Genomic DNA, 20,027 nt, shown 5'->3' on the forward strand with positions numbered 1-20,027 from the left:
TATGGATCACACACCGGTGAGCAGTATTCAAGCAGTGGGCAAACAAGTGTTCTGTAACCAACTTCCTTTGTTTTCAGACTGCATTTCCTTAGGATTCTTCCAATGAATCTGAGTCTGGCATTTGCTTTACCGAAGATTAATTTTATATGGTCTTTCCATTTTAAATCACTCCTAATGCATACCCAGTTGCTGACCTGCTATACTGTAGCTAAATGATAAAGGATCTTTCTTTCTATGTATTCTCAGCACATTACACTTGCCTACATCGTGATTCAATTGCGATTCCCTGCACCATGCGTCAATTCGTTGCAGATCCTCCGGCATTTCAGTAGAATTTTCCATTGTTACAACCTCTCGATACACTACAGCATCATCCACAAAAAGCCTCAGTGAGCTTCCGATGCTATCCACAAGGTCATTTATATATATTGTGAATAGCAACGGTCCTGCGACACTCCCCTGCGACACACCTGAAATCACTCTTACTTCGGAAGACTTCTCTCCTTTGAGAATGACATGCTGCGTTCTGTTATCTAGGAACTCTTCAATCCAATCACACGATTAGTCTGATAGTCCATATGCTCTTACTTTGTTCATTAGACGACTGTGGGGAACTGCATGAAACGCCTTGCGAAAATGAAGAAACACAGCATCTACCTGAGAACCCGTGTCCATGGCCCTCTCGTGGACGAATACCGCGAGCTGTGTTTCACATAATCTCTTTTCCGGAACCCATGCTGATTCCTACAGAGTAGATTTCTAATGTCCAGGAAAGTCACTATACTCGAACATGATATGTGTACCAAAATTCTACAACTGATCGACGTTAGAGATATAGGTCTATAGTTCTGCACATCTGTTCGATGTCCCTTCTTGAAAACGGGGATGACCTGTGCCCTTTTCCAATTCTTTGGAACTCTACGCTCTTCTAGAGACCTACGGTACACCGCTGCAAGAAGGGGGACAAGTTCCTTCGTGTAATCTGTGTAAAATCGAACTGGTATCCCATCAGGTCCAGCGGCCTTTCCTCTTTTGAGCAACTTTAATTGTTTTTCTATCCCTCTGTCATCTATTTCGATATCTACCATTTTGTCATCTGTGGACAATCTAGAGAAGGAACTACAGTGCAGTCTTCCTCTGTGAAACAACTTTGGAAAAAGACATTTAGTATTTCGGCCTTTAGTCTGTCATCCTCTGTTTCAGTACCATTTTGGTCACAGAGTGTCTGGACATTTTGTTTTGATCCACCTACCACTCTGACATAAGACCAAAATTTTGTAGGATTTTCTATCATGTCAGTACATAGAACTTTACTTTCGATTTCGTTGAATGCCTCTCGCATAGCATAGCCTCCTCACACTACATTTCGCTTCGCGTAATTTTTGTTTGACTGCAAGGCTTTGGATATTTTATGTTTGCTGTTAAGTTCCCTTTGCTTCCGTAGCAGTCTTCTAACTCGGCTGTTGTACCATAGTGAATATTTTCCATCTCTTACGATCTTGCTTGCACATACTCATCTAATGCATATTGTACGATGGTTATTGAACTTCATCCACTGATCCTCAACACTATCTGTACTTGAGAGGAAACTTTTGTTTTGAGCCTTCAAGTACTCTGAAATCAGCCTTTTCTCACTTTTGCTAAAGAGAAAAATCTTCCTACCTTTTTTTAATATTTCCATTTACGGCTGTAATCACCTATGCTGTAACCGCTTTATGATCGCTGATTCCCTGTTCTGCGTTAACTGCTTCAAATACTTCGAGTCTGTTTGTAACCAGAAGGTCTAATATGTTATCGCCACGAGTCGGTTCTCTGTTTACTGCTCAAGGTAGTTTTCGTACAATACACATAAAAAAATTTCACTGGATTCTTTGTCCCTGCCACCCATTATAAATGTCTGAGTCTTTCAGCCTATATCTGGTAAATTAAAATCTCCACCCATAACTATAACATGGTCGGGAAAACTACTCTAAATATTTTCCAAATTTGCCTTCAGGTGTTCTGCCACAACAGCTGCTGAGCCAGGGGGCCTATAGAGACATCCAATTACCATGTTTGAGCCTGCTTTAACCGTGACCTTCGCCAAAATTATTTCACATTTCCGATCTCCATCAATTTCCTTCGATACTATTGCACTTTTTAACGCAAAAAACATGCCTCCCCCTTCACTGTCCAGCCTGTCTCTGCAGTATACATTTCAGTCTGAGATTAGTATTTCATTACTGTTTACATCTGGTTTCAGCCAACTTTCTGTCCCTGGTACTATGTGGGCATCGTGACCGTTTATCAATTAGAGCAGTTCTGGGAGCTTTCTGTAGACGCTCCTGTAGTTTACTATTACTACATTTATATTGTCATTCCCTGTTGCGTTTTGCCTACTGCTGCGTTGTCGCGTCCCAGGAGGCGTTTTGTCGGGTCTAGGGGTGGGAATTCTCTAACCCAAAAAAAAAAAAAAAACACATGTGCATTCCACACGTACTCTGCTAACCTTGTAGCCGCTTCCTGCGTGTAGTGCACGCCTGACCTATTCAGGGGGACCCTACATTTTCCCACCCGATAGCGGAAGTCGAGAAATTTGCACCCCAGACCTCCGCAGAATCGTCTAAGCCTCTGGTTTAAGCCTTCCACTCGGCTCCAAACCAGAGGTCCGCGATCGGTTCTGGGAACGACACAAAAAATAGTTAGCTCAGGTTCCACCCTGCGAGCTAGGTTTTCCGCCTTCACCAGCTCTGCCAACCACCTATATGAACCAAGGATGACCTCTGAACCCAGACACCAGGGGTCTTTGGTGCCGACATGAGCAACAATTTGCAGTTGGGTGCACCCAGTGTTCTCTATCGCCGGCGACATCTCGGATGAGACCCCCCAGCAAGCAGACAGGGTGAACACTGGCCTTCTTCCGCGACTTTTCCGCTATTTCCCTAAAGGGCTCCATCGCCTGCCTCACATTGGAGCTGCCAATCACTAATTAACCCCCCCCCCCCCCCCCCCCTCCCGTGCCTGCTCGGACCTTGCTGAAGGAGCGGCAACATGTCCACTAGATTAGATTAGATTAGATTAGATTAATACTAGTTCCATGGATCATGAATATGATATTTCGTAATGATGTGGAACGAGTCAGATTTTCCAATACATGAGATAATTAAGTTAATTTAACAACATAATTCAGTTAATATAACAACTTTTTTATTTTTTTGTTTTTTTTTAATTTATAATTTTGTTTGTTTCTTTTTTTCTTTTTTCTTAATTTATATCTAAAAACTCCTCTATGGGGTAGAAGGCGTTGTCATTCACAAATTCCTTTAATTTCTTCTTATATACTTGTTGGTTATCTGTCAGACTTTTGATACTATTTGGTAAGTGACCAAAGACTTCAGTGGCAGTATAATTCACTCCTTTCTGTGCCAAACTTAGATTTAATCTTGAATAGTGAAGATCATCCTTTCTCCTAGTATTGTAGTTATGCACACTGCTATTACTTTTGAATTGGGTTTGGTTGTTAATAACAAATTTCATAAGAGAGTATATATACTGAGAAGCTACTGTGAATATCCCTAGATCCTTAAATACACTCCTGGAAATGGAAAAAAGAACACATTGACACCGGTGTGTCAGACCCACCATACTTGCTCCGAACACTGCGAGAGGGCTGTACAAGCAATGATCACACGCACGGCACAGCGGACACACCAGGAACCGCGGTGTTGGCCGTCGAATGGCGCTAGCTGCACAGCATTTGTGCACCGCCGCCGTCAGTGTCAGCCAGTTTGCCGTGGCATACGGAGCTCCATCGCAGTCTTTAACACTGGTAGCATGCCACGACAGCGTGGACGTGAACCGTATGTGCAGTTGACGGACTTTGAGCGAGGGCGTACAGTGGGCATGCGGGAGGCCGGGTGGACGTACCGCCGAATTGCTCAACACGTGGGGCGTGAGGTCTCCACAGTACATCGATGTTGTCGCCAGTGGTCGGCGGAAGGTGCACGTGCCCGTCGACCTAGGACCGGACCGCAGCGACGCACGGATGCACGCCAAGACCGTAGGATCCTACGCAGTGCCGTAGGGGACCGCACCGCCACTTCCCAGAAAATTAGGGACACTGTTGCTCCTGGGGTCTCCATGAAGCTGGCCTACGGTCCCGTACACCGTTAGGCCGTCTTCCGCTCACGCCCCAACATCGTGCAGCCCGCCTCCAGTGGTGTCGCGACAGACGTGAATGGAGGGACGAATGGAGCCTTATCGTCTTCAGCGATGAGAGTCGCTTCTGCCTTGGTGCCAGTGATGGTCGTATGCGTGTTTGGCGCCGTGCAGGTGAGCGCCACAATCAGGACTGCATACGACCGAGGCACACAGGGCCAACACCCGGCATCATGGTGTGGGGAGCGATCTCCTACACTGACCGTACACCTCTGGTGATCGTCGAGGGGACACTGAATAGTGCACGGTACATCCAAACCGTCATCGAACCCATCGTTCTACCATTCCTAGACCGGCAAGGGAACTTGCTGTTCCAACAGGACAATGCACGTCAGCATGTATCCCGTGCCACCCAACGTGCTCTAGAAGGTGCAAGTCAACTACCCTGGCCAGCAAGATCTCCGGATCTGTCCCCTATTGAGCATGTTTGGGACTGGATGAAGCGTCGTCTCACGCGGTCTGCACGTCCTGCATGAACGCTGGTCCAACTGAGGTGCCAGGTGGAAATGGCATGGCAAGCCATTCCACACGACTACATCCAGCATCTCTACGATCGTCTCCATGGGAGAATAGCAGCCTGCATTGCTGCCAAAGGTGGATATACACTGTACTAGTGGCGACATTGTGCATGCTCTGTTGCCTGTGTCTATGTGCCTGTGGTTCTGTCAGTGTGATGTATCTGACCCCAGGAATGTGTCAATAAAGTTTCCCCTTCCTGGGACAATGAATTCACGGTGTTCTTATTTCAATTTCCAGGAGTGTAAATGTCTGCAGGATGATCTGGGGTGGACTCCAGCTGTTATTCTGATTACATGCTTTTGTGCAATAAATACTTTATTCCTCAGTGATGAATTACCCCAAAATATGATGCCATATACAAGCAGTGAGTGAAAATAGGTGTAGTAAGCTAATTTACTAAGATGTTTATCTCCAAAATTTGCAATGACCCTTATTGCATAAGGAGCTGAACTCAAACGTTTCTGCAGATCATCAATGTGTTTCTTCCAATATAATCTCTCATAAATGTACACACGTAAAAATTCTGAATATTCTACCTTAGCTATATGCTTCTGATTAAGGTCTATATTTATTAATGGCATCATACAATTTACTGTACGGAACTGTATGTACTGTGTCTTATCAAAATTCAGTGAGACTCCGTTTACATTTCCTGAAAGACATTATTGACAATTTCATCAGTTAATTCTTGTTTATCAGGTGTGATTACTATACAGAGCGGGCGATGCCACACGGCCAGCCTCCACATTGACCCTCCGCCTCATGCGATGCGAACGCTGTTGAACCCGCCACTCCCCTTGGGGTGAGGGTGCCCTAACAGTGCCCAGTACCTGCGAAGATGTCTCAACAGCAGGGACCGTGAGTGAAGCATGTAACACCTGGGGTGTACCATGCAACGCATTAGACTCCCCATTGCCGCTACACTCCGAGGCAGCAGCCTGAAGACGGCTGACTGTGGCCGTCAGCACTTTCAGTTGTTCGCGAACAGTGGCCAGCTCCTCCTGGGTCCGTACACCAGTCTCACATCCTATCCATCCTAAGAAATCAACAATTTACTGTAGAGAGTTAAGTAATCAACTTTTAACTAGACTGCTAATTCACTAAAGGCGGCTGATAGCTGGCTGAACTGTGGTTACTAGACACTTCTTGTTGGAAACAGTAAGACAAAATTTATTCAATGTTACGAAATTCTTAGTGAAGAGAAAAAGCTGTAGTTGTCTATTTGAAACTGTACTTATTGGGTAATTCTCTATCCTCATCCTCTCTCTGCCTTGGCCGCTTGCTACTACCATTGACACCGACGTTGATGCTATTGCCATACTTCATTTTTCACCTACACAGGTAACACGCATGCAAATAAGGAGAAAACTGCTGATTAACGCACATGAATGAGGGCACTGGGGGTGGAGTGGCCTTCATATGTCCTCTGCCCCCTCCACCCACCACTTCCCCCAGGGAGCCAATAGGAACGCAGAATCAGTCCACCTGCTGATGAATGCTGGTCTGATTGTGCTCGATAGGTCGGTGCCAGTTTGAGCCCCCTGGAAATCTCTGTGCTGGTGTGCTTGCACAGCATGGGTCCTACTGGTTGTGGGATTCTGTTATTCGACAAAACCGAATGTTATATTAAATGTAAGTAATTCCCCCCCCCCCACTTCACAAGAACTATACATTCAGCTTCCTATGTATCTAGGGTTGCCATAATTTCTGTCTGACAAACCGAGACATTTCTCTCAAATTGACTAAAAATGGACGTAATTTGGGAAGGAGAAATCGGGACAAAGCGGACTACTTCTCTTAAGCTCAGAAAAAGTGAAATATTGGAGCAAATGCTGCTTTCAGTTGCGAACAGTTGCAGCTATACCAAAAACAATGGAACTCTGAAAGACCACTGCATATTTGTTTGACAGTGGCGGGCACTAACAATGATTTCACAATTACTGTTGATTTTCTCATGCCCAGCGTCACATTTTTTTTATTTTAACTTCTGAAACATTAAAAGTTTCGAGCCTAGCGTGAAAGTATAGTTCACTGATTTCAAAGATATAACAATGTTTGACGGTATGACAGCTCACTGCTAATTTCGCTGCTGTTACTAATTGATCTTGTTTGACTGATTTGAAACAAAGTAATTGTGCATTTCTTTAAGTGCTTCCAGAGTGCATATTTGATTTGCACTTTATGTTAGCTAAATGATCCTTAATATCTGATCTTCACCATCCGCAAATGGTATCATAGCACTTAAAAATTACACATTCTGCTTCATAGCCACGCCTCCCTCGTTTTATGAAGAACCATTCATCTGAATATTTTCCTTGGCATCAACACTTTCTCTTCGGCATTTTGAGTTCACTTTTTACATTCAAATACTTTCATAAAAAATTAACCATCATACGACTCAGAGAAACAGAGAATCACATTGCTATAACCTTAAACTAAACTTAGATACGGGACACTGATGGTGGTCCGTCAATCTGGCATCGCGCATTCGAGTCATGGTGCTTAAAGCAGGGCTCATACTTTGAAATAAGTTCATCCCTTCTAAACACGTCAGGTAGCAAATAAAATCTGTACGATGGATATCATATAGTAACGGTACAAGTTGTGTTGGAAACATGTAGTAATTGAGAGCGTTCACATGGTGACGACTCTTAAACAGTTTCATTCATATAGATATTGAGAGCACATTACACACATTTAAAGACACTGTTAGCTACGCATAGCCACCTATGGCGAGATAACATATACCCATAAGCGACAACATTGGTAAGTCCCTGCAAATCAGCAACATTGACAGGATATACCAACCGCTATGAAAGCCGACCAACAGGCTACAGCAGGGAAGCCGACAAACTCGCACGCTAAGGCATAAACAAACCACCAAAACTACACTACACTGTCAATCCGATATACGAACTATCGGACACTAAATGATGATGAACCCAACTGTTACAGACATGCTGATGTTGACCGAAAAGACAACAGCGGTACCCAGCTGCAGCTGCCGAGCAAACCGCTCCTTAACGTCAAACCTACCGGCCAGCATGATACCTACTACTAATAAAGCCTACCGTTGCATGACCTGTCGCAGGCAACAAGAAAACCGCTACGGCTCTTACAAAAAAAAAAAAAAAAAAAAAAAAAAAAAAAAAAAAAAAAAAAGGCTCTGAGCACTATGTCATCAGTTCCCTAGAACTTAGAACTACTTAAACCCAACTAACCTAAGGACATCACACACATCCATGACCGGGGCAGTATTCGAACCTGCGACCGTAGCAGTCGCGCGGTTCCAGACTGTAGCGCCTAGAACCGCTCGGCCACCTTTCTTTCCCATGGCTCTTGACTTAGCACTTCATTCTTCTGACCTTTAAACCACTACCCTTTGTTCAACTTTCAACCCAATCTGTCCCCAGATGAGCACATGTTAATAGTTAATTATAACCAGTCGTACGCAAACATCGCAGTACCCACATCCTGCGAGACTTTCCTTAGTGAAAAACTAAGCAATATTCAGAGATGGCAACAGACCCACCCTAAAACAATTACACACGTTTCTTGAGTTCACCCACTTAAAGACGTTGTAAGCAGTAACATTCTCTTTTACCAGCGAACCCATAGTCCTCAACGCTGACTGTCGAAACATATTGAGGAAGCAAGGGCACTAGAATATTTTTTTTTTCTAATGTGTGGCTACAGCTCTGTTCTTCAATAAGCAGAGTTGTGCAGTCACTGTCCGACTTTAATAGCGATAACTAAAGCATGACCTCCCTTTCCATCATACACTTACTACCACTCCTCAAATTTACTATCACAATTATGCCATTACCTCATTCAGGGACATCCTGCACACACGTGAGGTTGAATAACTGAATGATGGATTCATAGTGATTGTCTATTGTACGTCTGGAATAAGGGACTCTTTTCAAGCCGATCTGAGGTTTCTACATAACATGGTATTCCTTTTCAAAACTTCAGCTCCCACACACACATGTTATAGGATCTAAAAAAAGTATGTATCATTATGTCGCCCTGCCTCGCACATGTACCAACCAAATCTTTGTATGATAATCTGACAGGCTCTTTTGTTTTTTCGTAACAAACACAATTTTGCCAGGTGCAACAATAGATCCGTCTCGCGGTGATCTTCATCCTGCTTCGAAGTGTTAAACAGGTGTAGTGCTTAGCACCAGAAACTTAAAATGAGCTTAGGGTAGACACAGAACAGTTTTGTGGTTTCTTCGCTCATTTTCTTGGCCGCTGAAAATTAATTCCGAACGGACGTACTCTAGTATATATTGCACTCGGAATGATTTCTTAGTCAGGAGAAATTTCTATGATCTGGGTGGTACGTCTAGGGTGCTATGCATAGAATGCACTGACACAAACCCCGACTTTGCGATCTGAAGATATATAAGATGTCACTGCGTGTTGGCTGTATTTACAAGTATCAAAAATACGAAAAGGTTTCGTGGAAGTGGGGAAATCGATAAAATAAAAAAGATGCTTGGGCTTTTTTAAACTGTGATTATATCCTTTATTCATCGATTAATTTGTGACGGCGGGAGGCCTTTTAGCTACGGGGCAGTGCGAAAACGACACCCACCTGCCGATATTACAATTTTTTATACACTTATAAATGATAGTCAGAAATGTTATGCTGCTTGAACGTAACGGTACTGTGACTTATGTTCCAACATATCACAAGAGGTTTGTGGGAAGTAATCAGTAATCAGTAATAATTCATGTCAAAAAAATTACGTATGTCCAGTCGTAATGGGAGGATAGATTTGATGTGGTGAATTGTGATTTCAATGCATTGAGGAGTATATCTAAATATAAGGGGTTTGATTCATTTCGTAAACAGCTGTGCAACATAGCAATATGAGGTTTCAACTGGATCTGCTTTAGTGTACAAAAGGATGAGGAATACGGCTGTAACAAAATGGAAATACAGAATGTCCCATCATGTGCTCCCCTATGTAGATCCCGAAGTTTTATTTGTTGTCCTGTAGACTGCGATGTTGGTTACAGTACACCAATCCCTACTGCTGATGTTTTTCCAATCCTTTTGTCAGTGGGAGCCCTTATACAAATGATAACTACGCTGCCTGTCTGAAATGCATATATGTTGCAATGTAAAGTTACTGTGGCTAATGTTCTGGCATGTGCAAAGAAAATGGCTTTGTCTTGTAGTAAGGGAGAGATTTTACATGGAAAATTATGTGCACTATAGATATTGATATTTCAACGTGAGATGCATTCCAGAACCACAGCTGTCAAGATGAGACATTTCCAGTGCATCGCTCAGTGTCAGATTGCAACAGCACTGATAAAACATGTGCCTGGTTCCCAATAGACTTGTGTGTCTAGAGATAGCCGTAGAAAGCATAGTGGCAAACAAACAGGTCGGCGCTGGAAACAGTAATGCCTTCGTTCCAGGCTAGTGGTGGTCCATCCTTTGTACACCAGTTCAGAGAGTCCGAGAAAGCTTACAATCTGTCATGGCTTATGACGATTTGGCTCGAAGCTCCCTCTGGATGGATGAATAGTTAACTAATACCTAGTTTGCACTGAGCCACCTTCAGAAGAATAAGATTCAATATGACGAGTGTTGGCACCGGGAGTATTGATAGCATTCGACCTCCTACCACTCAGATCCTCCTGGGCGAAGGACCCTCCATGTCTGGCAGGCCTCTCTCTGTGGCTGACATGCGCTTCTGCAACTGTGGCCATGGCAGCCATGGTCCTCGTATAGGGCGGTAGTTTTCTCCGATCTCTGAGCATTGGTTGCAGCATGGTGCACTGCGTGTGGGCGTCCAGAAAGCCAGTACGTGAGATGTAAGAGTGCTTCCAGCAGTCTCAGACATCTAGCCATGAATGGATCGTGTTTCTCAAAGAAACATTTGTTGTTGTTACTATCCTATTACGCGTTAGACCCTTTCCTCCCTCCTTCTTTGTCTTGGTGTAGCTGAGAGAACCAGTCAACTTAGGAATTCTGTAGTACTTTTAAAAAGAAAATACACTTAGCAGGCCTGTAGTTGCCAGGAACTCCATAACTGTGACAGCATAAATTTATGTCGGAATTTGAAAATTCAACTATCATTTCGTACATCACCACTTCCAGTTGAGATATCAAATAATAATAGGTTTGGGTTATTTAATGAAATTTCTCGTGAAAAACGTAACACAATTTTTATGCACACAAACCACTGTGCAGTGGCGATATTTTTAATTCGAGTAGTTTTAAACTGTGTGTGTGTGTGTGTGTGTATGTGTGTGTGTGTGTGTGTGTGTGTGTGTGTGTGTGTGTGTGAAGCAAATTGTTTAAACGTCTATATTAACGATTTAATTAATATTTCCTATGGAACATATTCAGAGGTAACATTTGTGACATCTTCGACAGATGCTATTCCACACCAGATTTAACATCTCGTGTTCAGTGACAAGTGCACCACAAAGAAAGTGCGCCAGGAACGCTAGGGCAGTTTTAGAGTCCATGATGGAAATAAAAAGTGTAATTCAAATAGCCCATGTTAGTTGCTATGTCATCTGCGAAGTAAACTACAGCTCTCTCTCCCTCTCTCTGTATACAATATTTAGTTCTGATCCTTTTTAAAGTGTACCCCGAGTCAGCCTGCTAGTACTTTTGCGACATCATCAATTTGTGTGTGTGTGTGTGTGTGTGTGTGTGTGTGTGAAATAGCTACCGTATCTGCCTTATATCACCTACATCACGATCATGTGACAGGAAATTAATTATTTATGGACTTCAGCAGTATTTCTGGATCTGAAAGGAAGATAGCTCTCATGTGCTCTGGTATCTGACAGGTTGATTCATGCATACAGACCACTTGAGATGACAGAGGACGCCAACAGGATGTGTGCTTTTGTTCCAGGTATTAGCACCGTAATTCATGGGGCTGTGGAGCAGCTGACAGCTGACAACAGTGTAGCGGGCCGGCTGGTATTTCCAAGTCCCTCTAGGGCGTCCCGACTCTGGGCAATCTGCATGGGTAGCGAGACACAAGAAACTTTTTCAGATATGTTCAAGCAGACTGTCACAGAGTAATTACGTATTCTCTTACAGAATTGGAATGGAAAAAAAACCCAACTGTTTAAATATTCCACACACAGCACTCGATTTCCTGACAATTTTTTTTAAAAATAAACTGTATTCCATACATCTCATGTTTCCCATAAATTGGTTAAATAAACAATATTCCACACATTGTCTAAATTGTTTAGGCAATATTCCATACACTGCAATCAATTTCCACCAATCAGTCAATATTTCCAGAATGGAGGGACAAGGAAAACTAAAGGATATCGATTTAATTAATTAGTCAATCAAATTGATAGAGTGGTAGGGGAGAGGCTATTCAATAACCTGAAGCAGCTCATGAATGCCGAAAGGGGCACAACTGAGCTATTTCCCACCAATTCTTTTCAATCAATTTAATTAATTAGTCAATTAATTTGACATGAGAAGGGGTGCCAGATTTCTGAGAGGAGTGGAGGAGGGGGGAGGGGTAGAAGTGACATGGACAAGCACCTAACTGAACAACAGGTTAAGGACGGATTATCCCCAGGGGGTCATAATCCGCTTAGCAGAACAGTACGTTAAGGACCTGTCAATCAAAAGAGAACAACAGATTTGCCCCTGAATGTCCCTGATGTAGGCACTAACAAATTGTGCTCATGGTGCTATTACCCTACTAATATGGGGAAGGAGGAGTCAAAGGAATAACATTTCATTATGAAAGCTTGGTTCAAATGGTCCTGATTGATAGAACGATGTAATGCCCCTTACCAGGGTCTTGGTGAAGACCTTAATAGCACCGACAGTGGAGGAGGAGGAGATCACTGTTTAACATCCCATCAACAACAAGGTCCTTACAGACAGAGCACAAGGCCTAATTAGGGAATTATGCAGAAGGAAATCAGCCATGCCCTTTCAAAGAAACCATACCAGTATTTGCCCTAAACGATTTAGGGAAATCATGGAAAACCTAAATCTGGATTCCCAGATGTAGGTTTGAACCATCATCCTCCCAAATGATAGTCCAGTGTGCTATACACTGTGCTACGTAGCTCAGTAGTGAAATTTCAGAATGGCGAAGCTGGTGGAAGAGGCACACCTTTTCTCCTTGGGGGACAAATAGCGACTGTACTCCAGACAGCGTCTGACTCATAGTGAGTGGTTAATTTTTGGCTGGGTAACCTACTGCCTATGTGGAAATTAATGGGATACTATCATATAAATTTCCCAAGCACTACATGGTATACCTCTGACCATGAAAGAGTCAGAAGTTAAAACCTCCCATCTCTCAGATCTCTGGGAGGGGAACCACATTGAGAGAAAACGTATATGAAAGGAAGAAAGAGAAAATGAAGAAAGGAAAGACCAAGATAGGAACATGGAAGTCCACACTCACCTTCAAGGAGGGAAACTTGAAAATGCAAAGCAGGAGACGAAAAGGAAATGATTAGATGCACTTGGCACATGGGAAGTAATATGGGGAGAGACTAGACAGGTAAAATGTGAAGATTATAAACTTTTCTACTCAGGGGAAATCAAGAATGGTGAAAAAGGAGTAGGAATACTTTTACAAAAGAAACTAAAAAATGAGGTAAAAAAGGTGCAATATGTTCGGAAGATGTGGTATTAATGCAGGTATACATGCTCATCAGCTGGCTTAGAGATGAAAAGTTGGAAGAATATCATGAGAAGATTCAAGAACTTATCGAGAAAGAAAGTAGAAACGCCTGCATTATCATTATCAGGAACGTAAATACTGTGGTAGGCGAAGGAAGAGATGAAGATACAGTGGGGAATTTGGATTAGGGATAAGAAATAAGAGAGGGAACAAGTAATTAGTTTCTGCAAAGAAACCTCACTAGCAGTGGGTAACACATTATTTGAAAATCACAAAAGGAGACATTATACATGTATCTCAAATTTGAATAGAGAAAGGTATCTACTAGACTAGATTCTGATACAAAAAAGGTTTGGGAACAGTCTGAAGGACGTCAAAGCTTACACAGGAGTAGACATAAGATCAGACTAAAACCTTGTAGTGGGAGATATATAAGTGAAGTTGAAGAAAGTGTGGAGAGGTAAACCAAAAGAAAGATTAAACTTGGAAATATTCAAGGAGAATGTGTAAATGACAAATGGGTAAAAATGAGGGAAGGGCTCATGAACTCTGCCAAAGAAGTATTAGGAACTGAAGTCTCCAAACGTATCAGGAAAGAATGGATAACAGAAAACATGTTGACAAAGATGGAAGAAAGGAGAAAATCGAAAAATGTAGAAAATGAAGAAGGCCAAAAGTGATACAAGAAATGAATAATGAATTAAGGAGATAAACTGAAGAAGCAAGAGAGAGAGAGAGATGAATGAAATGGTAATGGGAAAAAATAGATTAAATGGAGAGAAAAGGAAATATTGAAATGATGTACAGATTACAGGGAGACAGTTTTTGAAAGTAAAAGAAGGAAGACTAACATGGAAATAGAAAAAGTGGATAGTACATTAGCTGAAGAACCACAGGAGGTTCTGGGCAGATGTCAAGGACATACATAATGTCCGTATAAGATGGATAAAATACCAAGTGAAATCAAGCTTGAACAGGAGGAATGTGAACCAGAAGATGGAAAGGTGTCCAGTATCTTGGAAGCAGAAGTAGAAAAGGCCTTGAAGGAGGTGAAAAATTGGAAGATAACTTCCCAATTAAGAAAAAGATAAATACCAAAAAATGTGAAGAGCAGAAGACTAGCAGCCTAATTTCTCGTGCAGCTAAAGTATTGCTGAGAGTGTTGAGTAGAAGGCCATTTGGCAAGTTGAATAGCTGGATTGGGAAGGAACTATTCACATTTAGAAGAGTAGAAGGAACAAGATATGGTACTAGACTGATAAGAATCATAGAGGAAAGATGTATTGACACAAGATAGAAATACACACATCAAAAAAAGTTTTGCATCACCTCTGTTGCGAGAGTTCCGGAACCTGTACAAAAATTGGAATAGAGATCAACATAAACATCATTTGTGCCCTTTTTATTGCTCATGAAAACCACACATTGCATGTTGTACCACCATACAGTGAGACCTTCAGAGGTGGTGATCCACATTGCTGTACACACCGTTACCTCTAACACCCAGTAGCACGCCCTCTTGTATTGACACATGCCTGTATTCGTGGTGGCATACTATCGACAAGTTCATCAAGGCACTGTTGGTCCATATTGTCCCACTCCTCAACTTCGATTCGGTGTAGATCTCTCAGAGTGGTTGGTGGGTCAAGTCGAGCATAAACAGCGCTTTTCAATCTATCCCAGGCATGGTCGATAGGATTCATGTCTGGAGAACATGCTGGTCACTCCAGTCAAGCGATGTCGTTATCCTGAAAGACGTCATACACAAGATGTACATCATGGGGGCGCGAATTGTCGTCCATGAAGACGAACGCCTCGCCAATATGCTGTCGATATGGTTGCACTATCGGCCGGTGGATGGCATTCACATATCGTACAGCCGTTACGGCGCCTTCCATGATCACCAGCGGCGTACGTCGGCCCCACATAATGCCACCCCAAAACAACAGGGAACCTCCACCTTGCTGCACTCGCTGGACAGTGTGTCTAAGGCGTACAGCCTGACCGGGATGCCTCCAAACACGTCTATGATGATTGTCTGGTTGAAGGCATATGTGACACTCATCGGTGAAGAACTTGATGCCACTCCTGAGTGGTCCATTCGGCATGGCGTTGGGCCCATCTGTACCGCATGCATGGTGTCATGCTTGGAAAGATGGACCTCGCCATGGATGTCGGGAGTGAAACCTATCGCACACAGTTTGAGTCATAACATGGCGTCCTATAGCTGCACCAAAAGCATTTTTCAACATGATGGCGTTGCTATCAGGGCTCCTCCGAGTCATAATCCGTAGGTAGCGTTAATCCACGGCAGTAGTAGCCCTTGGACGGCCTGAACGAGTCACGTCTTCGACAGTTCCTGCCTCTCTGTACCCCCATGTCTGAACAACATTGCTTTGGTTCACTCCAAGACGCCTGCACATGCTTGAACTACAGACAACATGAGCAGTATACCTTCTTCCTGGTGGAATGACTGGAACTGGTCAGCTGTCAGACCCCCTCTGTCTAATAGGGGCTGCTCATGAATGGTTGTTTACATCTTTGGGTAGGTTTAGTGACATCTCTGAACAGCCAAAGGGACTGTGTCTGTGATACAATATCCACAGTCAACGTCTACTTTCAGGAGTTCTGGGAACCGGGGTGCTGCAAAACTTTTTTTGATGTATGCATATGCGGTTTTTATTTATTTGGAGAAAGCTGTCGGCGGAGTACAGCGGAACATTCTGATGGATATTTTGAAGAGGAAAGGTGTAGCTTGGAAAATGAGACAATGGATACAGAACCTACTGGGTGGCTGTAATTAAACTTTCCCTGTTTAACATGTTAATTACGGTATGGGTACCAAACTTACTAGCATTAATGTCAAGAGTATGGGGCCCATGATTTCCATGTGTCACAGCACCCCATCCAGTTCTAACTATGGCCACCAGGTGCCTTGACCAATCATTGTGATTCATAGTCACACACAGCTGCCCAGTAACAGTGCACTTGTTGATGTGTCATCATGAATTGGACAAAAGGAGCAGGGCATTATTGGTGAAGCTCTATTATCAAAATAACAGTAATGCTGTAGCTGCATTTGGAGAATATCGCCAGCTGAAAAGATTATGGAAGGATCATCTTTTCACACCTGCTGTGCAGAGCATGATGCAGAACTTCAAATCAACTGGGGAACTGGGGGTAGCTCCAGGAAGAGGCCGACCACCATTGCACCACAGGTGGTTGATGAAGTCGCTGTTACTGTGGCAGACAATGCTGCACACAATTCCCAAACGTCAGGCTGTGTGCGTGCTGTGTCATGACAGGTGGACATCCTATGGTCCACTGTACAGAAGATTCTTTCAACCATTCTTCAATGATATCCATAGAAGATGCATATCGTACATCAGCTTGCACCACAAGACACACAATGACATGTTGACTTTGCTCTCACTTCCTTGCAAGGATTGAAATTGATGAGGGCTGGCACAGGACCATGTTATGGACAGAAAAAGCTCATTTTTCTGTTTGTGACCTCCAGTCACTGTGAATGAAATTCATCTGTATGGTGAATGAGTCACCATATGGTGTGGCTTCACAGCTACGTTTATCATTGATCCATTCTGTTTTGAACACGTTGGTGCTCAAGGACCAAAGATGTGGAATGCGACTGGCCAACGTTACTGCTATATGCTTCGCCAGCATGTCTGTAGGAGGGAGATGCATTGAATTGAACAGTTATCACGGAAGGAAGGTCCCCACCACACATCACTTGTGAAGTTCACCTGCTTCTTCGAAATACGTTTGGAAACGATCGAATTATCAGCCTATCATTTCCAAATGCTTAGCCAGCATACTTATGGACATGCTTCATTCTGCTGTGCATAATGCAATCCTACTTCTGGACACTGATTGAGCTCCTTTTGGAGCAGTAATGGTACTGGTACATAATGGTGTGGTGTACTGTAGCAGCACATTAAAAGTGTTTCACTTGAATTGATTCTGCATTATTCTCTTGCTCATGTCCTTGAAATTAATGCTACTAAATTTGGTTCTCGTACGGTAATTAGTTTCCGTGTTATGACATGTTAAATAGGGAAAGTTTAATTATAGCCATACGGTATATTTACAACAGAAAGCAAGAATATGGATTGAAAATGAAATGCCTGAAGGAAGAATCATTGGAAGGTGTGCTAGAAAAGGTTGTTGCCTCTCACCATTAACGTTCAGATTACACCTGGAAGAGATTATTTCGAATGGCTTGGATGGAAAAAGAGGAATCTATATTGGTAGACAGAGAATAGAATGTATACGATTTGCTGATGAGATAGCGGCAGAAAGTGAACGAACTATAAATAAAATGCTAAAAAGTCTGAATGATGCTTGTGTCGAATATGGGATGGAAACACAGCAAAAACAGAGTACGGTGATCAGCAAAGGAAAGAAATGGGCACATATTAAGTTAGGACAAGTTGTTAGTAGCCAAGTAAGAGCATTTAAATATTTTTGAAGTTCAATTACTGAAGACTTGAGATATCGTCGCATTGCTAAAGCGAAGGAGGCATTCAATAGAAAGATTATTATGTGGCAAACTAAATAATGATTTGAGAAAAAGACTTGGCAAATGTTTTGTCTGGAGTGCAGCACTCAATGGGGCAGAAACATCACAGACAGTGAGACGAGAGAATGAGGAAAGGCTAGAAGTATTTGAGATGTGGATATGGAGGAGAATGGGGAGGATAAGCCAGAAGGAAAGAGTAAATAACAAAAGAGTGTTGGAAAGTGTCTGTGTGAGAAGAAGGCTGCTGCAGGTTACAAGAGAAAGGAAGAAGAACTGGATGCCACATTCTGAGACAGGGGTGCCTTTTAACAGATGATTTCGAAGATCTAGTTTATAGGAGGAAACTGGGAAGAAAGAGGAGATAAAAGATGATAGACGGCATAAAGGTAATGAAAATTATACGAACCTGAAGAGATTGACAGAAGACGGAGAACATGGGAGAGTTACCACATGAAAAAGTGCCATTGGGCAGAAGACTGATGATGATGATATTTTCTGTTTTCTTTCGAAGGTATTTTATTGCATAGATCGTAGAACTGATTCAGAAAAACTTGTGTTTCATGAAGTCATAGATTTAAACACAGTTGATCTGCATCATACTTAACAAACAGAATGCAAAAAGTTGTACTGAATGATTCATACGATGCTGAAAGGACATAAAAGTTTGATGATTGGGGAGAAATCACTTAGTCCCACAAGGTGCAATTCTGAGGCCACTCCTATTCTTTAAACCTAAGTATTACCTTCCACTTAACAGTCATCAAGCAGAATTGATATTTTTTACAGACAATATTAGCATTATAATAGATCCCATTAGAGAGAAAACGACAGATGAGATTGTTAATGATGTTTTTCAAAGAATTATTGAGTGGTTCACTGAAAATGAACTCTCACTTAACTTTGAGGAAATACGTTATGTTCAGTTGTGTACAACAAACAGACACATACCTACAATTGATGTAGCACATGGACAGGAGTCAGTAATTGGGATAGAATGTTACAAATTTTATGTTGTATATATTCATGGAAACTTGGAATGGAAGAAGCATGTTACTGAGATGCTCAAACGATCAAGTTCAGCTACTTTTTCTCTTTATATAATTGCCAGCCTTGGAAAAAACAACCTTATAACATATTTTACATGTTTCCACTCAATGTCTTATGGAGTAATTTTGTGAGGTATCTCAATACTTAGAAAGTGAGGAGTAAGAATAATATTTTTACCCACAGTCACCCTGTAGGCACCTCTTTAAGGAGTTAAGCATTTTAACTGCACCATTACAATTCATATAGTACCTAATAAAATTCTTCATAAATGATCCATAATAATTTCAGAAGAATAGTGACATCCTTTTCTACAACACTAGAGGAAAAAATAACCTTTATCACACATTATAGCTGTCGGTGGCTCAGAATGGAGTTCAATAGGCACCAACAAAAAGTTTTGATCACTTGTATAATGACATAAAATATCTGACAGCTGGTAAAGAAGGTTTTCTAAGTAGCCCAAAGTCATTTCTCCTGGACAACTCCTTCTATTCCGTGGGCGAATTTGTATCTAAGAACTGGCAGCACGTAAAAAAAATCCAATTTTTAGCAGTAGTTGCTTGATTAGGAATAAAAATATCGTATTCATTGATGTCAACACTAATCACGTGTAATATATCCTGTAAACTGACCCTTTTCGTATCATTTCGGTAAAAGAACCGTTCAAACAATCTATTGAACGTGTAACTAAGAGCCAAGGAATTGATCACAACTAACCAGTCAACCAGCCACTTTGCATGCACGAATCTTATGCGATCTACACTCCTGGAAATGGAAAAAAGAACACATTGACACCGGTGTGTCAGACCCACCATACTTGCTCCGGACACTGTGAGAGGGCTGTACAAGCAATGATCACACGCACGGCACAGCGGACACACCAGGAACCGCGGTGTTGGCCGTCGAATGGCGCTAGCTGCACAGCATTTGTGCACCGCCGCCGTCAGTGTCAGCCAGTTTGCCGTGGCATACGGAGCTCCGTTGCAGTCTTTAACACTGGTAGCATGCCGCGACAGCGTGGACGTGAACCGTATGTGCATTTGACGGACTTTGAGCGAGGGCGTATA

The sequence above is a fragment of the Schistocerca gregaria genome, chromosome X (assembly GCF_023897955.1).
Source record: "Schistocerca gregaria isolate iqSchGreg1 chromosome X, iqSchGreg1.2, whole genome shotgun sequence".
Taxonomy (NCBI): Eukaryota; Metazoa; Arthropoda; class Insecta; order Orthoptera; family Acrididae; genus Schistocerca; species Schistocerca gregaria.